Raw genomic sequence first — 22,701 nt, 5'->3', positions numbered from 1 at the left:
AAATTTTGACCAACATATACGAATCTCTGTGGCAAATTTTATCAAAATTGGTTCATCCGAACACGTCGACACATATTCATACGTACAAACATTATTCTCCACTTTTTTTTAATTTTTTGGGGTCCCCGGGCAATTGTAGAGAAATGGAACAAACCTATACTCCATTTTGGACCTATTATACTTTTCTTCTTGCAGAATAGTTCTAGAGCAAGATGCAACAAAAGTAAAAGAAGATTCATCGAAATCGGTCTGTCTGGTAAAGACGATGTTTGAATGAAAAAAGTACAAAATATATTAATTACTACAGGTAATAAGGAATCTGTTTATTTTTACAGAAGAAATTTTTCATTTCTGTATTAAAAAAAAACACAAATTTTCTTACTAGGTTATTTTATTACAGTTGTTATTCTTTAATGAGAGAAAAATGAACACTTTTACTTTAAAAAAAAGTAAAAGGTTTCATTTTTCAATTATAGAGGTATTTTACCAGAGAAAATTGGAAATTATTTTTCTGCCTTACAACTGTCTACTCTGGCACCTTCCCAGCAACGAGAATACAAAAAAAAAAGAAAGTTTGCTGTTGGTTTTACAATATAGTAAAGTTAAACGTTCGCTTAAGGCGTTATATTCAAAAAGGAAGTAGAAGTAAAAATCAAAGAAAAAATGAGAGAAAAGGTAACAAAGGAAAATTAAAAAAAAAATCACTGTTAAGTAACCGAAGAAGTAAATTAAAGAAAAATAATACTTTATGAAGGGCGCTCGTATTTTTTACCGATGTAATCACCAAATGAATCTGTAATTTATATAAAAGACCAAACAGAAGATCACAGGTATTATAAACAAAAAATTTTGATTTATTTCATCATTTTATTAAATATACATTTATAAATGTTTGCTGATTTGGTACAACTGCCGGAATTTACTTTTGAAATAAAAAAAATAATGATCTATATACAATCTTTTCAAATTTATTTTTCTATTAAAATTATTTTTTATAAAACTAATACCCTAAAAAAATAAACATTACTTTAGAAAAGGAACAGACCAGTATTACATTTGCAAAGATCACAAATAAATCGGTAAATATAGTTATTAACAAGAGATAATTATTAAAAAACAAAAAAGCATTGCTGAAAACCATTGATCTTTAATATAAGATAATTATTAACATAGGATAATTAAAGAGTTTGGATGACAATTTTGTATGTAGAATTTTTATAAGGTATAATTTTTGCAGATTTTTTAAATTTATATTCCTATGACACTCCCGGTAACGTAGGATTCCAACGCGGGGTGATACATCTTAATCGGTTTAGCCGTTGAGCTCCTACGGTGGAAAAAACATAACACCGACGATTTGTTATTTTTGGGTTCAGAATAAACGGTGCAAAGTTCCGGTCGATATTCTATTCTGGAAAATAAAAAATATATATATATTAACATTTTTTATATCGTTCTACAACATTCATTAATAATTTCCTTAAGTAGTGTTAGTAATATATGCGATATTGTTTATTTCAATTTAAATTCGAAAAAAAAAATTAATTATATTTAAATATAGTTTACCTCACCGTCGATGGTTATCGGAGCCTTAAAAGCGAGAAGAGTAATAGATTACACGGTCGCTACTTTGATAATTACCTGCGTGACCGACTCATGATACTCTCGACGGAAGATGGCGGAAAGGAATTTGAGGTATACGGGGAGCGTTCTGCAAGGCTCCGTTTTGGGCCCGCTTTTTTGGAACCCCTCGTATGAGAGTTTGCTCTCGCTCGAACTTGAAGGTGACACCCAAATTATTGGGCGTTTTCACACACGCTAAAAGTTATTCATCTCATCCTCTGAAGCAATACCTAACGGAGGTTAAAAAAAAAACCAGAAAAATAGGAAGTCACGCGTTGCCCGCATCAGATTTTTTTTTTGTTGTAATTTTAACCGGTGATTTTGAGGAAAATAAAATAAAAAAAAAAATAAAAAATAAAATAAAATAAAATAACAATTAAAGTAGCCTACTTAAAATTTCTTTGAATTTTGATTTATATCAAATTAACGTCAAATTAAAAAAAACTACATGTTATTTCCTAACCTTTAATTTAACATGAAATTCAATCGGTCAGTAAAATTTAAACAAGAATATTATATTACTTTGTAAACGTTTTAGTCAAGGTTTTAATAATTTGGTTTTATTTGTTTCTTTTTTAATGTTTATTTTATTTACGAAGAGACCTACATAATTCCATATTAAAAAAGTGATTAAAAGGAAAAGAGGAAATATGAGAAACCTGTGATTTGATAAAGATAAAATATTGATAATAATTATTACGAAGCATTACCTACAACTCTTTCAAATATTGGATTATTACATTTTTTGTATAACTTAAATAACACAACTTTCTTTTAAATGTCATTTGTAATTAATATTTAATTAGTCTACATATCAATATATTATAAAAATCCATGACTACCAAATAATGACTATAAAAAAATTAAAATTACTTTTAAATTCATTGTAAATAATGAAAGTTTTTGTTAAAAAATTCACCCGAAAAAAACTTAAAACAGAATCACTAAAGAATCGTCTTCTACTTAAAAAAAAAAAAATATATATATATATATATATAGATAAAATTATTAATCTTCTTCTTTTTGAAGCCTATTAATTTTCTTTTTCTAATATTTACATTGCAATCTATTCAACTAGTGAAGAATACGAAAACCCCCCCTAGGCCCGATGAGATGAAAATATGTAAATGAAGTATAGTATTGTATAGACTTAGACTAACCACCACGTTCCTAAGATATGTGGTTAATTGAACCCCGACCACAAAGTAAACCGGTATCCACTGTCCAGCATTCAAATCCGTAATTTTTACTAACGTAAGGATTCCAACGCGGGGTCATACATTTAAATCGATTCAACCGTTCGGATTCTACGTTGGATCATACGTAAGTACATTCTAAATATGTTGCACTCATTTTTGGGCACCGGTGTAATAAATTTTACTGGAAAAATATTCAAAAAGAGTATTTTTAATAAATCGACCTTTTCGTTTAAACTCAGTGTACCCAACCCTATCGGTAGAGTACAATGGCGCCCCACCGATAGAGTAGTGGTGGTTAGAGATGGACAGTATCGGATCGTTCAATATAATTTGAACCTCAGATACATCGACTTCGAAAATCTGTAATTAAATTTGCGACAATGAGTTAACCAATAGACCCCAGCCTGGCGGACTGCCTATTAATAAGAAAAAAATCTTATAAAACGTAAAAAAAATAGAAGTTCCTAAATTTCGATGTTTTGAAGCCCCACCGGCACAGATTAAGGATTAAACATTTTTAGGTCGTTGTTTTTAAGGAAAATAAAACTTGATAAAATATTATTTTATAATCCGGTTTTATCAGTCATTAAAAATGTTAAATTTGGATAGATTTACTAAAAGTCCTTCCCCAAATGAATAAATAAAATCGTTCATTTGAAACATAAAGAAATAAAAAATCTGTGTTTTAATGGAAATAGGAAAAAGAATATAAAGAAAAAAGTACCTTTCGGCACGCCGGAAGGCGGAGGTAGATTTCACCGGTGCTAAATAGATTTAAAAAAAAAAAATTTCCACCATAAAAGTTAAGAAAAATTTCAAATTTATTCAGTACGACAACGGTTGGAAGTGAAAAAACGTTTCTCATGTTTAGCACACTGAAATATAGAAATACTGGAATGGGCACTGGCGTTAGATTTCTGTGCCAACAAAGATAGCTGATTTAGAGGTATACCTCTCTTTGTCTACAGTCCGTTCAAAAAGTATGTGACGAACTCTCTCATCACAAATCACAAGTTATCTTTCATAATTCAAGTTATTGTAGAAAGTTTTTATAAAAACATTTATATGATACAATGATTAACTCAACATTTATTTAATATTCATAAGCATTGAAATTTTTCTATTAATTAAATAGAATTATGAGATTTTATCACTTAATATTAACTACAATTAACTTTTATGGATTCACTTTCTGAAGGGACGGTACGTTAGGTACAATGCGCATGCGCTGCACTGTGCGACAATGAAAACTATACCTCTAAATCTATCTGTCTCACGTTCCTTTTCCGCTCACGTTAGACATAGGCAGTGCCCATTCCAGTATTTCTATATTTCAGTGGTTTAGCATTCGACAAACCCCATCTTCTTACAATTCCGGCAACATTTTGGTCTCCCTTGCCGTAAGGGTTGGTCATATCAAAAATTGTTTCCGACAAACCTTTTAAATAATGTTTAGAGGACTAACAACTACTTTAAACCTGTGCTTATTAAGGGAGGTACGATTTTTTTTGTATTCATAACCCCACTTTTTCCTCTCTAGGACTAAAAAAAAAATATCGCTATAACTTTCTTATTAAGTAAAATATCGAATTCGTTTAAAGTTAATACTATTTTTGATATAAAGGCTTAAAACTTATAAGTAAAGTTATTTGATATCACTAACCACTGGACCAGGGGGTGGAAAAATGGGGTTTGGAAGACGAAAAAAAACCTAACCTCCCTTAATAGGCACAGTATCGGAACGGTTTAAAGTGGTTGTTAGTCCTCTAAACATTACCTAAAACTTTTGTCTCAAACAAATTTTGATATGACCAACCCTTATGGCAAGGGATGACCAAAATGTTGCTGGAATTGTAAGAAAATGGGGCTTGTCGTATGCTAAACATGTGAAACTTTCTTTCACTTGCAACCGTTGCCGTACCGAGTAAATTTCTTAACTTTAAGGTGGAAATCTTTTTTATCCCCAATTAGCACCGGTGAAATCTACCTCCGCCTTCCGACGTGCCGAATGGTATTTTTTTCTTTTGGTCTGTGGTTTTCGGTTTGTTGGTTGTACAGTCTTAGTGTTAGTGGTTTTGTTCTTGTTTTCTTTGTGTTCTGTTTTGTTTTTAGTTAGGGATTGTTTTCATTAATTCTCGATCGGTGTTACGTGTTGGGCTCGCACCTAGTTACCGTTTTCGATTAGGTAGAATAATTCAGCTCAATCGGTTTGGTCTTTCTTAAGAGTATTGGCTAGGTTTAATTACGTTAGTGTTACTACACTAACATTGACATGTACATTGACATTGACATGTGTTCGGTTTTAACATTGAAATTGACATTCCCATCGGTGTTACTACACCGATGGGAATGTCAATTGTGGTTTTTCGGATCGGCGGCATCCTGATTGATGCAAATTGAAACTGGAAGATGCCTGTTGAAGTGTTGAAGAGGACCTTCCGGTAAAGCCCCTAAAGCCCCTTCCACGGCGAGTGCGGTCGCCGTGGAAGGTTCTTCCCCTTCGGGGTCAGATGGAACGATTATAACGTAGAGAAAAAATTCAATTACATCCTTCGATAAGCAAATTTTAAAGAAATTCTCTTCTTGTAAAAAAATAAAAATTAATACCTGGCAATTAATCAGTCAAAATTCTATTTTGCCGATCTTCGTGGTGGAGTGATAGCGTATCAGCCTTTTACCCGGAGGTCCCCGGTTTGAATTCCAGGACCTCCGGGCTAAAGACCGTAGTAGTTGATGCCGTAAAAAAAAATTACAGTTAAATTGAATTATATTATAAAATTATGCAACTACATTCCAAAACAGTATACTTAATTTAACCTATTGTTTAACAATAGGTTAAATTAAGTTTTGGAACGTAGTTGCATAATTTTTTGGAATGTAGTTGCATAATTTTATAATATAATTCAATTTAACTGTAATTTTTTATTTTAAGGTTAATTAAAGCAGTTTTTATCGAAGTATGTAATCTAAATGAACTATTGTATATAATTTACGGTTTGAATATAATGCACGGTAAAGTCCAATCGTATCAAAATCAATAATTTCACATCGGAGAGTTCTTGAGTTTACTAATCGTACCAAATTTCTATAACCAACACAATTTCCTATAAGCCGCTGTCATAATTAAGTGCAAATATCAATAATTGAAATACGCCTACGCAATTGGAATACCGGAAATGAGTTTTCAAAAATAGTGAAAATCAAATACTAGGTAAAATAGCTGAAAAAGAAAAAAAACTTAATGATATATTATTCTGATGTAAAAGTACCTCCTTCTCTTTATGAACGTTAAGTTAATTAGATATTTGATTTAATAATAAGCCGCATTAACTGCATTAATAGACTGATTTATAAATGAACACGAAGATTAATACCGTTTCAGTAAATTGATGACAACGTATATTTGCGTCATATTATGCTATTTGCTAAATGATGTAGAAAAGAGCATTTGAGTTTAAAAATTCAATAAATTTTTTCTGCCGAAGCTCTAAAAACTAGTGAAAAGTAGCTATAAAAAATAAAAATAAAAATGTTTTTGTGGAGTTTGTTTTTTTTTTATTTTCCCGTCTAGATAATGATATACCAGAGCGATAGATCTAGAAGGAAAAGTATTGTAATCGGTCCAATTTGAGCATATGCGTTTTTACTGAATCTTGACGTTTTGAAACCTAAACAACCCAAAAACCCGAATGGAAATTTTCCAGATGTTAATGTTCGTTATGTACATGTGTTCGGTGTTAGCTTTAACGTCACCTTATATCTCCAGAACTACGGAAACGATTTTGATCAAACAAAGTTAGATTATTTCTATATATGGGTCATTGAGCCGTTAAATTTTCAACTTAGAAGGTGAGGCTGTAGAGTAAGATCAGTATCTCGAGATTTCGCCTGATTAAAATATTTTTCTTAGACTCATTTATTAACTACTAATTAAAAATATTTGGAAAAAAAATTGCAAAATCGCATCCCCGCCCTCAAAAAATGCTCTAAACTCACTGCCATGTTGTGACGTCAAAGATGAGGGGTAGAATAAAATAATAATATTTAAAGTGTAAAAATGTAACTTGTTCGAATTCGAACCCTCGGTTGACTCGGTACCTGGTGCGTTAATTCTTGTGACTACACCGGTCTGTCGACCGAGCAAGCATAATTTGTTCTACGTAAGTCGTGAAATTACATTAGTGCCGACCTAGCGCTAGTACGATCACATCCGCGCGAATTAAATACGGTAGGCGCGCGCGCTTTAGTTAGAATCATTGAATTAAATAGAGGAAGACATATTATATTTAAATAAAATGATAAATATTTTAACAGGTTGACCGCCATGAGACATCAAATGATGTCTCAGCCAGTTATCCATTACTGCTATGAGACATCATTTGATGTCTCAGTTTTGCAATCCAATACTGGTTTGAGACGTCAAATAATATCTCAGTGTAATGTTACACTTAATATGCAATATTATTGTTTACTTTTAATTTTTTTTGTATCAAATGACACATTTTAAAGATAAAATTCTGTATAATTTTATGTTGTATGTAGCACAGATGTTTTCCTTTAAATTTGAAATTGAAGAATGTTTTTTTTTGAAAATCACCAAATAAAAGCAAAATAAACCTCATTGAAAAGTGTTGTAATAAAATGTGAATTAATTCCAGTTGCTTATAGACAAAGTTTAGTTAGATATTAATATCAAATACCCTTAAAAATATTAAATTCAGATTTTACTTTAAAGATCTCAATTCAAAATAAAATTATCAATTGAATGTGATTTAAAAAAAATTATATCAATTAATAAAAATAGTATTCAAACAAATCTAAGTTGTAAAATTAAAAAAAAATTCAATCGGTTGTTAATAAGTAAAAGAATATATATAATTCGATTAAAATATGTTAAAAAATCTGAGACATCAATTGACGTATCGTTATCCACAGTTGCTATGAGACACAAATTGATGTCTCAACTTTATTTTCGAATATTTCAAAAAGTAAAGTCGTAAAGTGAAATTGATATAAAAAATTAATAATAGGGTAACAAAACCTTTATTGAAATTGAAAAAAAAAAAATGGCAGCACCGGTGGATATTTTTAGCAAAACATTATCCACCTTGCCTTGGAAATGTTGCATTTTTCAGTGTGGCAGACAACCTGTTAAATTAAGTTTTGTATATATGTGTGTAAGCTGTGCATCAGAAACAACCCACAGTTGTAGGACCTTCCCGGAACGCGGCTTTAGCTGCGAGACGGGTAAGTCCTACAACTGTGTTGTCAACTTTTTAAAAAATACCAATGTAACAGTTAAATAAAGAGAAATAAACAGACTGATAAATAAATAGATAAGTAGCAAGAGAGAGAGAGAGAGAGAGAGAGAGAGAGAGAGAGAGAGAGAGAGAGAGAGAGAGAGAGAGAGAATGAGGATGTGTGGGGGGAAACAATTTTTTTCATAAGAAAATTAGCTTTAAACTATTTATATGGGAAAATTAATGTGATAGTAAAAAAGAGTTCCATGTAAATACATACATATACATTATAATATAAATTGAATGTGTTTATTTGAAGATAATTGCAAACAAATTGAAACGCAGTTAATACTGGTCCTATAGTACATAGAATACAATGAAGCTGATATCGAGATTGCGGTTTTATTAACGGAATATAAATTTTGTCATTGACATTTCAATTTAGTAAATATTTGTAACTGATGCAATTAGAGACAGAAATCACGTAAATGTCGAACACTTATTCCATTTTCCACTTTCGTGCTCCTACCACTCGTATAGTGTATATATATATATATATATATATACTCTACGAGTGGTAGGTAGCATACATATATATGGTTGCGCAATTTACGAAAACGTGATAAACCATACTCTCAACAAGCAATCTGTACCATTTAGAAATGCATTTACGTATTTGCAAATAGATGATATACAAACACATATATTTATCTGACCTTTTGTAATTAATTCCATTAGAAAAAACCCAAAAAACACACATACACACACACACACACACACACACAATCCATTACAGGATTTCAATATGATAAATCAAATGCTAATAATAAATAAATTAATGAATATGGTTCAATAATTGTATATTCAAAAGCTTATTTTTTCTGTTAAAATAATACTCGTACACCTGGAGTGTAACTTGTGATGTTAAATATTTACTGCTGTATAAAAATTAGTTATTGTTTTAAAACAGATATTAATACTTTTATGATTACATAAAAAAATCCCTTTCCGCACGCCGGAAGGCGAAGGTAGATTTCACCTGTGCTAAGTAGGGAATAAACACGTCTTCCCAAATCAGCTGATTTGGAACTCGAGAGTTCCAACGTTCAAATCCTAGTAAAGTAAGTTATTTTTACACGGATTTGAATACTAGATCGTGAATACCGGTGATCTTTGGCGGTCGGGTTTCAATTAAGCACACATCTCAGGAACGGTCGAACTGAGACTGTACAAGCCTACACTTCATTTACACTCATACATATCATCCTAAGAAGTAATACCTGAACGGTAATTTCCGGAGGCTAAACAGGAAAAAGAAAGAGAGAAAGTAGGGGCTAAAAGCCGCCTTCTGTGGCGCGAGTGGTAGCGATCGGCCTTTCACCCGGAGGTCTTGGGCTCGAATCCCGGTCAGGCGTGGTATCACACATGCTACAAATCATTCATTTCATCCTGAGAAGCTATAATTAACTGTGGACTCGGAGGTTAAAAAAAAGAGGGGATAAAACAAATTTCCATCTCTTTGAGTAAATTTAAGGTTTTTCTTAAAATTTATTCGATACAATGGTTGCATTTGAAAAAAGTTTCTCACGTTTAGCATACGACAAGCCCCATCTTCTTACAATTTCAGCAATATTTCCATTCCACAAATGGAAGATTTAAGGAATAAACGCCATTTGAATATATCCATGAAATTATATACAGCTGCTTGTGACAATGTTCAAGAGTAAAGATTTGATGCTGTTTCATAGATAGATGTTGAAGCGGTAGATATATACCGGCAACTGAAATTGTTGGTTTGCAAGAGAATTCTTTATATGTATTATTTGCGGTAGTTAATTAAAAATAAATACTGCCAAGTAATGGAATTTCTGTTTTCTTTCTATTATTATTGACGGTTTCAATTTGAAATCTCGTTTATGGGCTTACAGGATCCATCTCTTTTTAGGTCGATTTCATAAGAAAGCTACCTGTTGTAATAGGTACCAAGATTCGACTTCCAGAAAATTTCGACATATCTTCGCGTTTCACATCCCCCGGACTCCAAAACCACCGTCAGCTCAATATATATATATATATATTTCACTTTCTTGTGGACACGAAAACTGACGTAATTTTGTGTCAATCACTTTCAAATTGTATCCTAAAAAAATAACCTGACAAAAATTCTCGGTCGAGATCGTTAACGGTCAAAATCAGACCATGGGGGTGGAAATGGGGTGGCTTTTTTGAAAAAAAAATATTGCTATAACTTTTTTATTAAGTAAAATATCGAATTCGTTTAAAATTCTTACTATTCTTTAGATAAGGGCCTAAAACTTATCTAAGTAAAGTTTTTTGATATCACCAATCTTTGCCTTAGGGGGTGGAAAAAATGGGGTTTTGAAGAGAAAAAAAATCATATCTCTCTCGATAGGCACAGTATCGAACCGGTTTAAAGTGATAATAAGTCCTCTAAACATTACATAAAACTTTTGTATGAAACTCTGATATGATCAACCCTTACGGCAAGGGATGACCAAAATTTTGCTGGAATTGTAAGATGGGGCTTGTCGTATGCTAAATATGTGAAACGTTTTTCACATGCAACCATTGTCGTATTAAGTAAATTGTAGTTTTTCTTAACTTTAAGGTGGACATTTTTTTATCTCCTCCTTACCACCAGTGACATTTTTTTAAACTTTTTTTTTAAATTTAATTATTTTGATTTATTAATAATTATTAACCTCTGATTGTAAAAAAAAATTTACAATAAATAATAATTCAATAATAACAATAAAAAAACAGAAGTTATAAGTGAAATGAAATTTTATTTACTTTTCATTAAAAAAAAAAAGAAAAGAAAATGAAGTCGGATTCGAACCTTCCCCTAAGATCCAAATATCTGATCGATTAAAATTTTATTTGGCTATAACTCTGAAACGAATGGAAATAAATATCACTTTTGATATATCGTTGAAAAGCTTTCAATGAGGGCTTATTATTGCAGTTAAGAAGAAGTCGAAAATTCAATTTTGTGAGGATTTGGGCTTTTTTTGACACAATCAAATTTTTAGGTACACAGCTAGATGTTGCAATAACCCTTAATCCAAAACTTCAGCATTCTACGGCTAATCGTTTTTGAGTTATGCGAGCGAGATACATACGTACATAGATACAGACGTCACGCTGAAACTAGTCAAAATGGATTTAGGAATGGTCAAATGGAAATTTCTGTTGAAATCTGAAAACCGAAATTTTTCGCGATCACAATACTTCCTTTACTTTGTACAAGGATTTATAAATAACAGTTAATTATTTTAATCGGTTCCAAATTATTTTTATCGGTAACTGGTCCTTGGTTATTGATTTCACTGCTGTAACAATTCGATTTCACAAATCTTAAAAAGTAGCAGGTTAAATTTGTAAATCCGCCGGGTTGGTCTAGCGGTTAACTCGTCATCACAAATCAGCTGATTTCGAAGTCGAGAGTTGTACGGTTCAAATCCTAGCAAAGGCAAGAATAACGTTTTTACAGACTTGAATACTAGATGGCGGATATCAGTGTTCTTTGATGGTTGGGATTCAATTAACCACACATCTCAGGAATAGTCGACCTGAGACTGTACAAGATTACACTTCATTTATATTCATACATATCATCCTCATTCATCCTCTGAAGTAAGATCTTACGTTTCGGTGGTTTCGGTGGCTAAACAGAAAAAAGAATATAATTCTGAAGTAAATGGTTAAATATATATATTTCTTATTGTTTATAATCTAATGTTAACATATTATAAACGAGTGTTCCGGTCTAAAGTAATAAAATATATTATTACATTTGGTATTTAAAAATTAATTTTTCTATTTAAAAATGAAAGAGATAAAACATCTCATTTAAAGAACGTAATAATATTAAAAATGTCTGTCTTATAAAAACAAAATTTATTAAAAAAATTTAATAATACACGCTTATAATAAATTAAAATATGAACACAAGTTTAAATTTAATATTATATTATATTATAATATAATACGATTAGGTTAGGGCAGCTTACACTATAATATCACTTTATATTTAATATCACAACGCATCACTTTATATTTAAATGACTTGCAAATAATGATGAGATATTTAATAAAAAAGGTCCGATGGTTTTAAATGGACTTTTATTCAAAATCAGTAGAAGATGTTTAATAATTAAAAATAAATTAGTTTTTATTTTTATGTAAAATGCCTATTTTTCAAACCGAATAAATTATCCAATTTTATGGGATAGTAAATGGATAAAACCTCCAAATTAAAAAATATTTATTTCATTACACTTTTGGACAATGTAATGTTTTAGGTAGATTTCATAAGAAAACCATCTATTGTAGTGAGTACCATTATTCGACTTCCGGAAAATTTCGACATATCCTCGCAATTCAATCCTCCAGACTCCTAAACCACCGTCAGATCAAAAGTTTATATATATATTACATTTTCTTGTGAACACGATAATTGCCGTAATTTTGCGGCAATCACTTTCAATTTTTTTCCTAAAAAAAACTCGACCCAAAATTTCGGTTGAGTTCGTTAACGGCCAAAATCGGACCGTGGAATTAGAAATGGGAGGGATTTTTCGAAAAAAACAGAATATCGCTATAACTTTCTTATTAATTAAAATATCGAATTCGTTTAAAGTTCCTACTATTCTTTGAATAAGGGCCTAAAACATATATAAGTAAATTTTTTTTATATCACCAACCATTAGGCCAGGGGGTGGAAAAAATGGGGTTTCGAAGACCAAAAACATCGTACCTCTCTTTATAGGCAAAGTATCGAAGCGGTTTTAAGTGGTCGTTAGTCCTCTAAACATTACCTAAAACATTTGTCTGAAACAATGCTTGATATGACCAACCCTTACGGCAAGGGATGACCAAAATGTTGCTGGAATTATAAGATGGCGTTTGTCGTATGTTAACACGTGAAACTTTTTTCACATGGAACCATTGGCGTATCGAGTAAATTTGAAGATTTTCTTATTCTTAAGGTGAAAATCTGTTTTATCCTCTACTTAACAACGGTGAAATCTACCTCCGCCTTCCGGTGACCGGAAAGGGATTTTTTTTATTGCCAAACGGTAATAAATTTTAGATATACACGTGAAGAGGTAAGAGATATGTGTAAATCTGAGGGATTTATCTAAAAAAAATAAACGATTTAACTTTATAAAGATAACAAATTTTTGGGGAAAAGATGACTACAGTTGCGGCCATCAAGCTAGATAAGGCAGGATTGGATGGTGTACGGCCGGAGATATCTCTAGCTGTGGAGGCGTGTCTACGGCACGCCTTCCGCATTTAGACTCTCCGGGCGGGCGGCGTAAAGATGTTTTTTGTTGAATGATGAACATTTATATAATGAAAGGTATTTAGAAATTTATACTAACGAATCGGGATTTTCCGGTGCCCTTTGGTTATAGTTCATTATTTTATGAAGAAAAACAATCGTATAAAAAAAATATATTATTAATATATATTTTGCATATATCGATTTTTTTTTTGTCTTCAGTCATTTGACTGGTTTGATGCAGCTCTCCAACATTCCCTATCTAGGGCTAGTCGTTTCATTTCAGTATATCCTCTACATCCTACATCCCCAACAATTTGTTTTACATACTCCAAACGTGGCCTGCCTACACAATTTTTCCCTTCTACCTGTCCTTCCAATATTAAAGCGACTATTCCAGGATGCCTTAGTATGTGGCCTATAAGTCTGTCTCTTCTTTTAACTATATTTTTCCAAATGCTTCTTTCTTCATCTATTTGCCGCAATACCTCTTCATTTGTAACTTTATCCACCCGTCTGATTTTTAACATTCTCCTATAGCACCGCATTTCAAAAGCTTCTAATCTTTTCTTCTCAGATACTCCGATCGTCCAAGTTTCACTTCCATAAAAAGCGACACTCCAAACATATACTTTCAAAAATCTTTTCCTGACATTTAAATTAATTTTTGATGTAAACAAATTATATTTCTTACTGAAGGCTCGTTTCGCTTGTGCTATTCGGCATTTTATATCGCTCCTGCTTCGCCCATCTTTAGTAATTCTACTTCCCAAATAACAAAATTCTTCTACCTCCATAATCTTTTCTCCTCCTATTTTCACATTAAGTGGTCCATCTTTGTTATTTCTACTACATTTCATTACTTTTGTTTTGTTCTTGTTTATTTTCATGCGATAGTTCTTGCGTAGGACTTCATCTATGCCGTTCATTGTTTCTTCTAAATCCTTTTTACTCTCGGCTAGAATTACTATATCATCAGCAAATCGTAGCATCTTTATCTTTGCACCTTGTACTGTTACTCCGAATCTAAATTGTTCTTTCACATCATTAACTGCTAGTTCCATGTAAAGATTAAAAAGTAACGGAGATAGGGGACATCCTTGTCGGACTCCCTTTCTTATTAGGGCTTCTTTCTTATGTTCTTCAATTGTTATTGTTGCTGTTTGGTTCCTGTACATGTTAGCAATTGTTCTTCTATCTCTGTATTTGAACCCTAATTTTTTTAAAACGCTGAACATTATATTCCAATCTACGTTATCGAAAGCCTTTTCTAGGTCTATAAACGCCAAGTATGTTGGTTTGTTTTTCTGTAATCTTCCTTCTACTATTAATCTGAGGCCTAAAATTGCTTCCCTTGTCCCTATACTTTTTCTGAAACCAAATTGGTCTTCTCCTAACACTTCTTCCACTCTCCTCTCAATTCTTCTGTATAAAATTCTAGTTTTTTGATGCATGACTAGTTAAACTAATTGTTCTATATTCTTCACATTTATCTGCCCCTGCTTTCTTTGGTATCATAACTATAACACTTTTTTTGAAGTCTGATGGAAATTCCCCTTTTTCATAAATATTACACACCAGTTTGTATAATCTATCAATCGCTTCCTCACCTGCACTGCGCAGTAATTCTACAGGTATTCCGTCTATTCCAGGAGCCTTTCTGCCATTTAAATCTTTTAATGCTCTCTTAAATTCAGATCTCAGTATTGTTTCTCCCATTTCATCCTCCTCAACTTCCTCTTCTTCCTCTATAACACCATTTTCTAATTCATTTCCTCCGTATAACTCTTCAATATATTCCACCCATCTATCGACTTTACCTTTCGTATTATATATTGGTGTACCATCTTTGTTTAACACATTATTAGATTTTAATTTATGTACCCCAAAATTTTCCTTAACTTTCCTGTATGCTCCGTCTATTTTACCAATGTTCATTTCTCTTTCCACTTCTGAACACTTTTCTTTAATCCACTTTTCTTTCGCCAGTTTGCACTTCCTATTTATAGCATTTCTTAATTGCCGATAGTTCCTTTTACTTTCTTCATCATTAGCATTCTTATATTTTCTACGTTCATCCATCAGCTGCAATATATCGTCTGAAACCCAAGGTTTTCTACCAGTTCTCTTTATTCCGCCTAAGTTTGCTTCTGCTGATTTAAGAATTTCCTTTTTAACATTCTCCCATTCTTCTTCTACATTTTCTACCTTATCTTTTTTTCTCAGACCTCTTGCGATGTCCTCCTCAAAAATCTTCTTTACCCCCTGTTCCTCAAGCTTCTCTAAATTCCACCGATTCATCTGACAACTTTTCTTCAGGTTTTTAAACCCCAATCTACATTTCATTATCACCAAATTATGGTCGCTATCAATGTCTGCTCCAGGGTAAGTTTTGCAGTCAATGAGTTGATTTCTAAATCTTTGCTTAACCATGATATAATCTATCTGATATATCTGATATATCGATATGTAAGCGATATATAATAATATAAGAAGGGTCAAAATCCGTTGTATTTCCACAACGATTAAACATTTTTCTATAAACTAGATACTTTGTTAAACAATGTTTTTTAGTTATTGTTGTAATAATCGACTTTAGAATAAAGATTTCAAGCTATTTCAGTCGGGGTTATCTTATCTACCTTAGTCATTCATTGATAACAGTAGGTCTACGCATCGCCGCGCGTCGTAATTGGTCAACCTTAGCGATGATCTTAGGCCTATAACTCCGTTCTGTCTTAGTGCTTGTTGTGTTAATCGTGGATTTGCCTACTAACATTTTTGAATTTTACGAGTTGTGCAAATCTAAAGAAAGGTGCGTTGGGTTTATCCGATGAGTAAATATTTTACCTAATGAAAAACAGTGTGACAATGGTCATGAAATGACTCTTAACATAACTGACAGTCGTGAAAGGTGGCGTTGCGCAAAAAAATTATGCCGACAGGATGTTCAACTGCGTTTTAAAACTTGGCTAGACCATTCAAGGTCGGGGTATGATAAAATTTTGATGTTTATCTAAATCAAGTTTTAGGTAAGTTTGGTAATCGTTCACAGATGCCGGATAGTTATCTGTGTGAATTTATTTGACGTAAACGACTTCCAGCAGGAGCTGGATAAATATTGTAAGATATTTTTCTTATTTAACCAAAAGCTGAGTGAAGTTTATATAAGTTATTAAAACGATTAGAATTTCTGGAATTACAACAACTTTATTTATCTTACACAATCAGTAAAATATATTCTAATTATTATATTAAATCAAAAGCTAAATTTCTCTCGTACATCAAAATTGTTTAGTTTGATGTAAGACAAATTAGATAGAACTATCAAATATTAAGATGCCTATACGTATCGTGTACGATGGGCCAAAACAATATAGGATTCGAAGAGCAGACTAATCTAATGACTCCTCAACGTATACTGTAATTAGTAATGATGTAAGGATGGGGTGAGGGCGGGTAAGGGTATTTAAATGGGAAATGGTAGAGGGGTAAAGGATTTTAGACAGGCAATTGATGCGAATGGAAGGAGAAGGGAGATTATTGATATGACCCTCTCCCTTAATCCCTATGCAATAACTGCTCAATTTGCTATGTAACTACCACGGTTTACTCTAATGTTACTAAGGAGTTATCTCGCCTCCTAATTTACTCATTCCATTTCTAAACTTATAATTAATCTGTAACAGTAATGATGATGATAATAATAAAAACTGTTCTGTTTACATACATAGATAAAAGTATATGTATAAATGCGTATGCAGGGATGGGATCCAAACAAAATTTCCCCCAAAAAACTGTTATTAAACAAATTATTTATCCTAATTCTTCTTGCCCATTAAATCTTTAATAATAAAATACATCTGTGAATAAATGAAAAAAAAAACTCCCTGTATAATGGAGGAAGAAAGATTCCTTTTGAAATTTTTTAAAGTTTTATGAAATATCTATTTTTTTATTTTTACCACATTAAATATTATTATTTTCTGTAATTTTAACAAATATCGGCACCACCAGTTATTTACTTCAACTCGGAACCTTTTTCATACGGATTTCTTTATGTATTGTTAATTTACGTGTTACTGCATTATCTCAACTTAAAGATCACGAAAAATTTACCCTTTCACGGCGACTTTCGGCGGCCAAGTATCTTTTAGTACATCGAGTATTTTCTGGAACGTGTTCGTGCCCTATCATTCAATGCCGTATGAAGTTGGATTTCACATAAGCGGCGAGTCAAAGTGGCGAGAGCCTCATTGTCGGACCGTGTGAGTGTTCCTTGATACCGTTGCGTTGTTCAATCGGCATCAGTAGTTTCTGGGGGAAAGAGACTCCTACCGTGCTGCTGAGGGAAGCTACCCAAGAGTGATGGCTGGCCACCAGCCAATAAAGCTTCAAGCTCTTTAATATGGTGAACAGGTACTTGCTGGCATTCAGCGACGTAGGCGTGGCAGCGAATTGCTGTCTTGACGATATAAATTAATTTATCGAGTGTCATATATATTTTATTAGTTGACGGGGTGCGCCTACCCTTTTTTTTTTAGTTATATATGAGCGGTGGGACACAAAGCGAGTGGTGTATGGCATCATGCTTAGTTCGCTCACGCAATTAGGTTAGCTCTAGGAGCTAGTTACGACTGGTCGCTTAACTATTTCCAGGCTCAGTAGCGGTTTGTGGCACAGACATTCGGTCTTATGTTTTAGGGCGACCGAATGGGATGGTGGCGGGAGAAATGCCATGCAAGCCAAATTCACATAACGCCTGGCACTTCACCTGTGCTTTTTATTTTTGTAATCCCCACAAGCGTGTGGTTCGAGCATGACTACCGCTGTGAAGATCAACGAAACAATTCATAATATAATGCAGGAACCCTTCCGTTTACAGTCCATCGGTTTCGTACGCATGCCAGGAATCCAAATACAATATTCTCCCATCATTAACGTTGTCTTTGTCGATTTCGTATAACGTGGCGTTTAGTTTCGTATTTAATCTTCTCCATTCATTATTCCACCTGTTTCTTTCTGTATTATTAGACGATTTTTAACAACTGCCACTCGAACAGGAATTATATCCAAGTTATCATATACTATTGCCGTTTTAGTAGCTTCGTCTGCGCTTTCGATTCCTTCAATACCAGCATGCCTGGAGTTCATATAAATATACATCGATGTCGTAGTTGATTGAAAACGTACAAAATGGACAGGATGTTTGTAATAAGGACGTCCTTAACGTTCTTGTTCCGAAATGAAGTAAGTGCACTTAACGAGTCGGAACATAAAAGTACTCTCCCTTCGCAGAAATGTTCCGAGTAGCGAAGAGGTTGCTGTATGGCAATAAGTTCTGCCGTATAAACACTTGCCATATCTGGCAGTTTCCAATAATGGGCTTTTCCCTATACATATATGGAGCATTCAACACCACCTTCGGTTTTAGAACCGTCAGTATAAATTTTTATGTATTCTTCATAATTGTTGACGGTCGATAAAAATTCCTGTTGGATGATTACTACCGGATCTCTTTTATTTTTCCGCGGGAGCCATCCAATTATGTGTTTTAGCAAAGAGCCGTGGAGGTATTTCTCTTATAGAAATTTAGCAATTTCTATAAGAGAAATACCTTAGCTTTACTAGACGCATTAGCGTCTAGTAAAGCAATTTCATATTTTCTTGTCAATTCATTATACTGTATTCCGGCTGGTCTGAAATAGGTAGCACGACATTCGTATAATGCAGCCAAAGGATGATCGTTAAATGTTTTATTATTTATATCGGTAGCTAAAACCCATACATTTGCCGCATATCTTAAAAATAGGATCTCTCTTCTATAATGTAGACATTATTCCGACTTCCGACATTAAACTAGTCACCGGACTTGTACGGAAAGCGCCTGTGGCATATCTTATTCCGCTGTTATATATTACGTCAAGATTTCGTAAATGCGACTTTCTAACGGATGAATATACAATACACCCGTAGTCGAGCTTCGATCCTCAGGAGTATTTCTTTTTCTGAGCCCCAACTGATGTTTGATAAACATTTAATAATGTTTAGGCTTTCTTGCACTCAAGTCCTGTATACGTAACCCCCATGTGAGAGACTTATCTAATAATTGACCTAAAAATTGTACATTATCCTTGTATTTTATTGGATGATCATCGATGATCAAAACAGGACTTAGGTGAGGAATTCTCTTCCTACAGAAGTGTACACAGCACGTTTCCTCTGGTGAAAATTTGAAACCATTATTCCTCGCAATTTCGTTGAGGGCGTTTATTGCTCGTTGAAATTTGTACTTCACCATAGCTGTAGTGTTACTGGCATACACAATTGCCAGATCATCGCCGTAGACACTTATGCTGATTTATGCTGGAACGGCTAATTTCAGTTTATTGATGGCGATTGTGAACAAGGTATCCCTCAACGGCGAGCCTTGTTAAATCCCATTTTCCAATATTTTTTTCTGAAAAGTATTCATTGTTAACGCGTACTTGAAAAGACCGTACTTTTCATTTAGTTTCATTTAGTATTACCGTTCATTTAGTTGCCGAGTAATATTGACAGATTACCGCGAACACCACATTCATGTAATTGAAGCGTTATTCCATGACGCCAGGCCATATCAAAAATGCCTTTTGCAGGTCAAAGAAGACTCCGACATAATGTTTTTTTTTTTTTTGTGATAAAGCTGTTATATATGATATTCTCTAAATTAATCATTTCTTCAATTGTCGAGTGGTATTACCAGAAATCTGCCTGATATGACGAGAAAAAGTTTTCTTTTTCTAAAATCTAAATGAGTCGATTATTTATCAGTTTTTCAAACTTTTTCCCATAGCGTACATCAAAGAAATAGGACGGTAACTATTGGAATGTGTCACATTTTTCTTTTCTTTGGAACTAGAACAATATGTGAGTTTTTCCACTACTGCGGGTACGTTCCATCCCTCTATATCTGATTATATAGTTCTAACAATCTACGTTTTGCAGTAGTATTCGGCTACCTGATCATGACATAATGAATTTTTTCCGGACCGGCAGCTGTGTTGCCGGCTTTCTTCAACGCTTTCACTAGTTCTACTATTTTGAAAAGTACATTTTATGAATTCATTTCTGTTCAGAAATTTAGTAACCCTCAAGTTCTGTTTTTTGCGTTCTAAAATATTCATCGTAGTTAGTAGTTTTGCTGGCTTCTTCGAAATGATCGGTTAGTAGTTCTGCAATTACGTTTGGAGTATCTCTAACTTCATGTTCATATTGAAGGCAAGTTATGGAAACAAAGTTTGTACGCCCACAAATGGCCTTTACTTTCTTCCAAACGTCTGATGCAGTCGTGTTTCTGTTAATGGATGACACTTACTGCTGCCAGGATAATTTTTTAGAATCTACCACAAGTCTTTCTGCATACGCCCTGTATTTTTTAAATTAATAACTCCAACGGACAACTGAATTGTTGAACTTAGTATGACGTAATTGTTTTGTAATTACAAAAAAAAATATGTTTATACCTTCACTGATTCTCTTTTTTGTAGCGAATGGAAATTCCATGCTTTACAAGGATTCGAATCTGGGACACCTACAGATGAAAGACCGAGACGCTACCACTCGCGCTATGGAGACCGGATATACTTTAAATGATAGAAAACATTACTAATTAAAAAAGCATAGACCGGATAATAAATTAATCTGCCATTAATTTGAAAATATTATCGATGTTGTTTATTTAAAGTTACTGTTGCTTACCCCCTCCCGCCAAAATCGTTCAATAGTTCAGATAAACTGTCTTTATCTTTAGCTTGGACGCGTACTTGATTCAGTTTGTATTTACTAACGATACAATAATAACTTAAATTAAATTAATTTTGAGATATAATTAATACATTTTCGACAAGTTAACAAGATTTTCAAATGTCCTAAAGGCTTATACAGTAACCGGTTTCGACTCATTACCTAACAGTTAGAATATAGGTTAAACTTACATTCTGAATTACTTATTTAATTTAAGATACGAATGAACTCTCTCACACGCTTACGCACGCACAAACAATTTATCCAACTATATTCAGTTTAACTTAATTCATTTAATTTTCTGGACCATCTGCTTAGTTTCAGTTAAGTTCATCATAACTTGAACGACGGGTAACTTACAGCCTTCTATCTTCAAGTTAATTCAGTAGTTATTGAATTTGATTATGAGACGTAATGTAATGAAAAAAAATCTGACAACACAGTTGTAGGACTTTTCCGTCACGCGGCTTTTTTTCTGATGCACGGCTTACACACACATACACAACTTAATTTAAAATATTTATCATTTTATTTAAACATAATATTTCTTGTTTATTTAATTCAATGATTGTAATTGAAGCGCGCGCGCATATTTGCGTGGGTATGGCGGTGGTAGTGACCACTTTCAATCCATTTATTTTCATATCCAATTTAACATTTTAAATATTCTTCATTTATTTACCGCTCACCTGTGATGTCACAACATAGCAGACGACTACAAAAGCTGTACGTAAGTGCTACACTAGCGTTCCTTCTGGTGAAAGGGGATACTATTGACGCAGTATACCCGCTTAGCCGCTAGTTCATTTAGAGCAGTTTTTGGGGTGGAGGTGCGATTTTGCAGAAATTATTTTTGTAAATATTATTTTTTAATTATTAACAAATGCTCATAAGAAAAATAAGACTTTAATTAGATGAAATCTCGAAATGCTAAGGGTGACCTTTCTCTACAGCTTCACTCTTTGACCTTTTAATTTGAAAATTTAATGGCAACAATGTAATGTCCTATATTTAGAAGTAATCTGACCAACTTTGGTCAAAATCGGTCCAGTAGTTCTGGGGATATAAGGAGTGCGATACCGAACACACACACACATACGTAAGTACACACGAACATCCGGAAAATTTCCATCCGGTTTTTTGGGTTCCTTAGGGCTCAAAACGTCAAGATCCGATGAAAACCGGATATGACAAAATTAGACCGATTACGATACTTTTCCTTTTACATTTACAGCTCTGCTATAGCGCTAGATGGGAAAGGTATACGAAATTATATTCAATGATAGTATGCCAATATATATATAAGTATATATATATATATATATATATATATATACTTATATATATATTATATATATATATATATACTTATATATAAGTATATATATATATAAGTATATACTTATAAGTATATATATATATATATATATATATATACATGTAAAAAAATGCAAATTTTTACTAATTTTTTATTTTCCGAGACCCAAAATACACCATTAAATGAATTAATATTAATTTTGAATGAATTTGATATGTTTTTTGT

The sequence above is a fragment of the Lycorma delicatula genome, chromosome 11, assembly GCF_047948215.1.
Source record: "Lycorma delicatula isolate Av1 chromosome 11, ASM4794821v1, whole genome shotgun sequence".
Classification (NCBI taxonomy): Eukaryota; Metazoa; Arthropoda; class Insecta; order Hemiptera; family Fulgoridae; genus Lycorma; species Lycorma delicatula.
Note: the sequence above shows the minus strand (reverse complement) of the source record.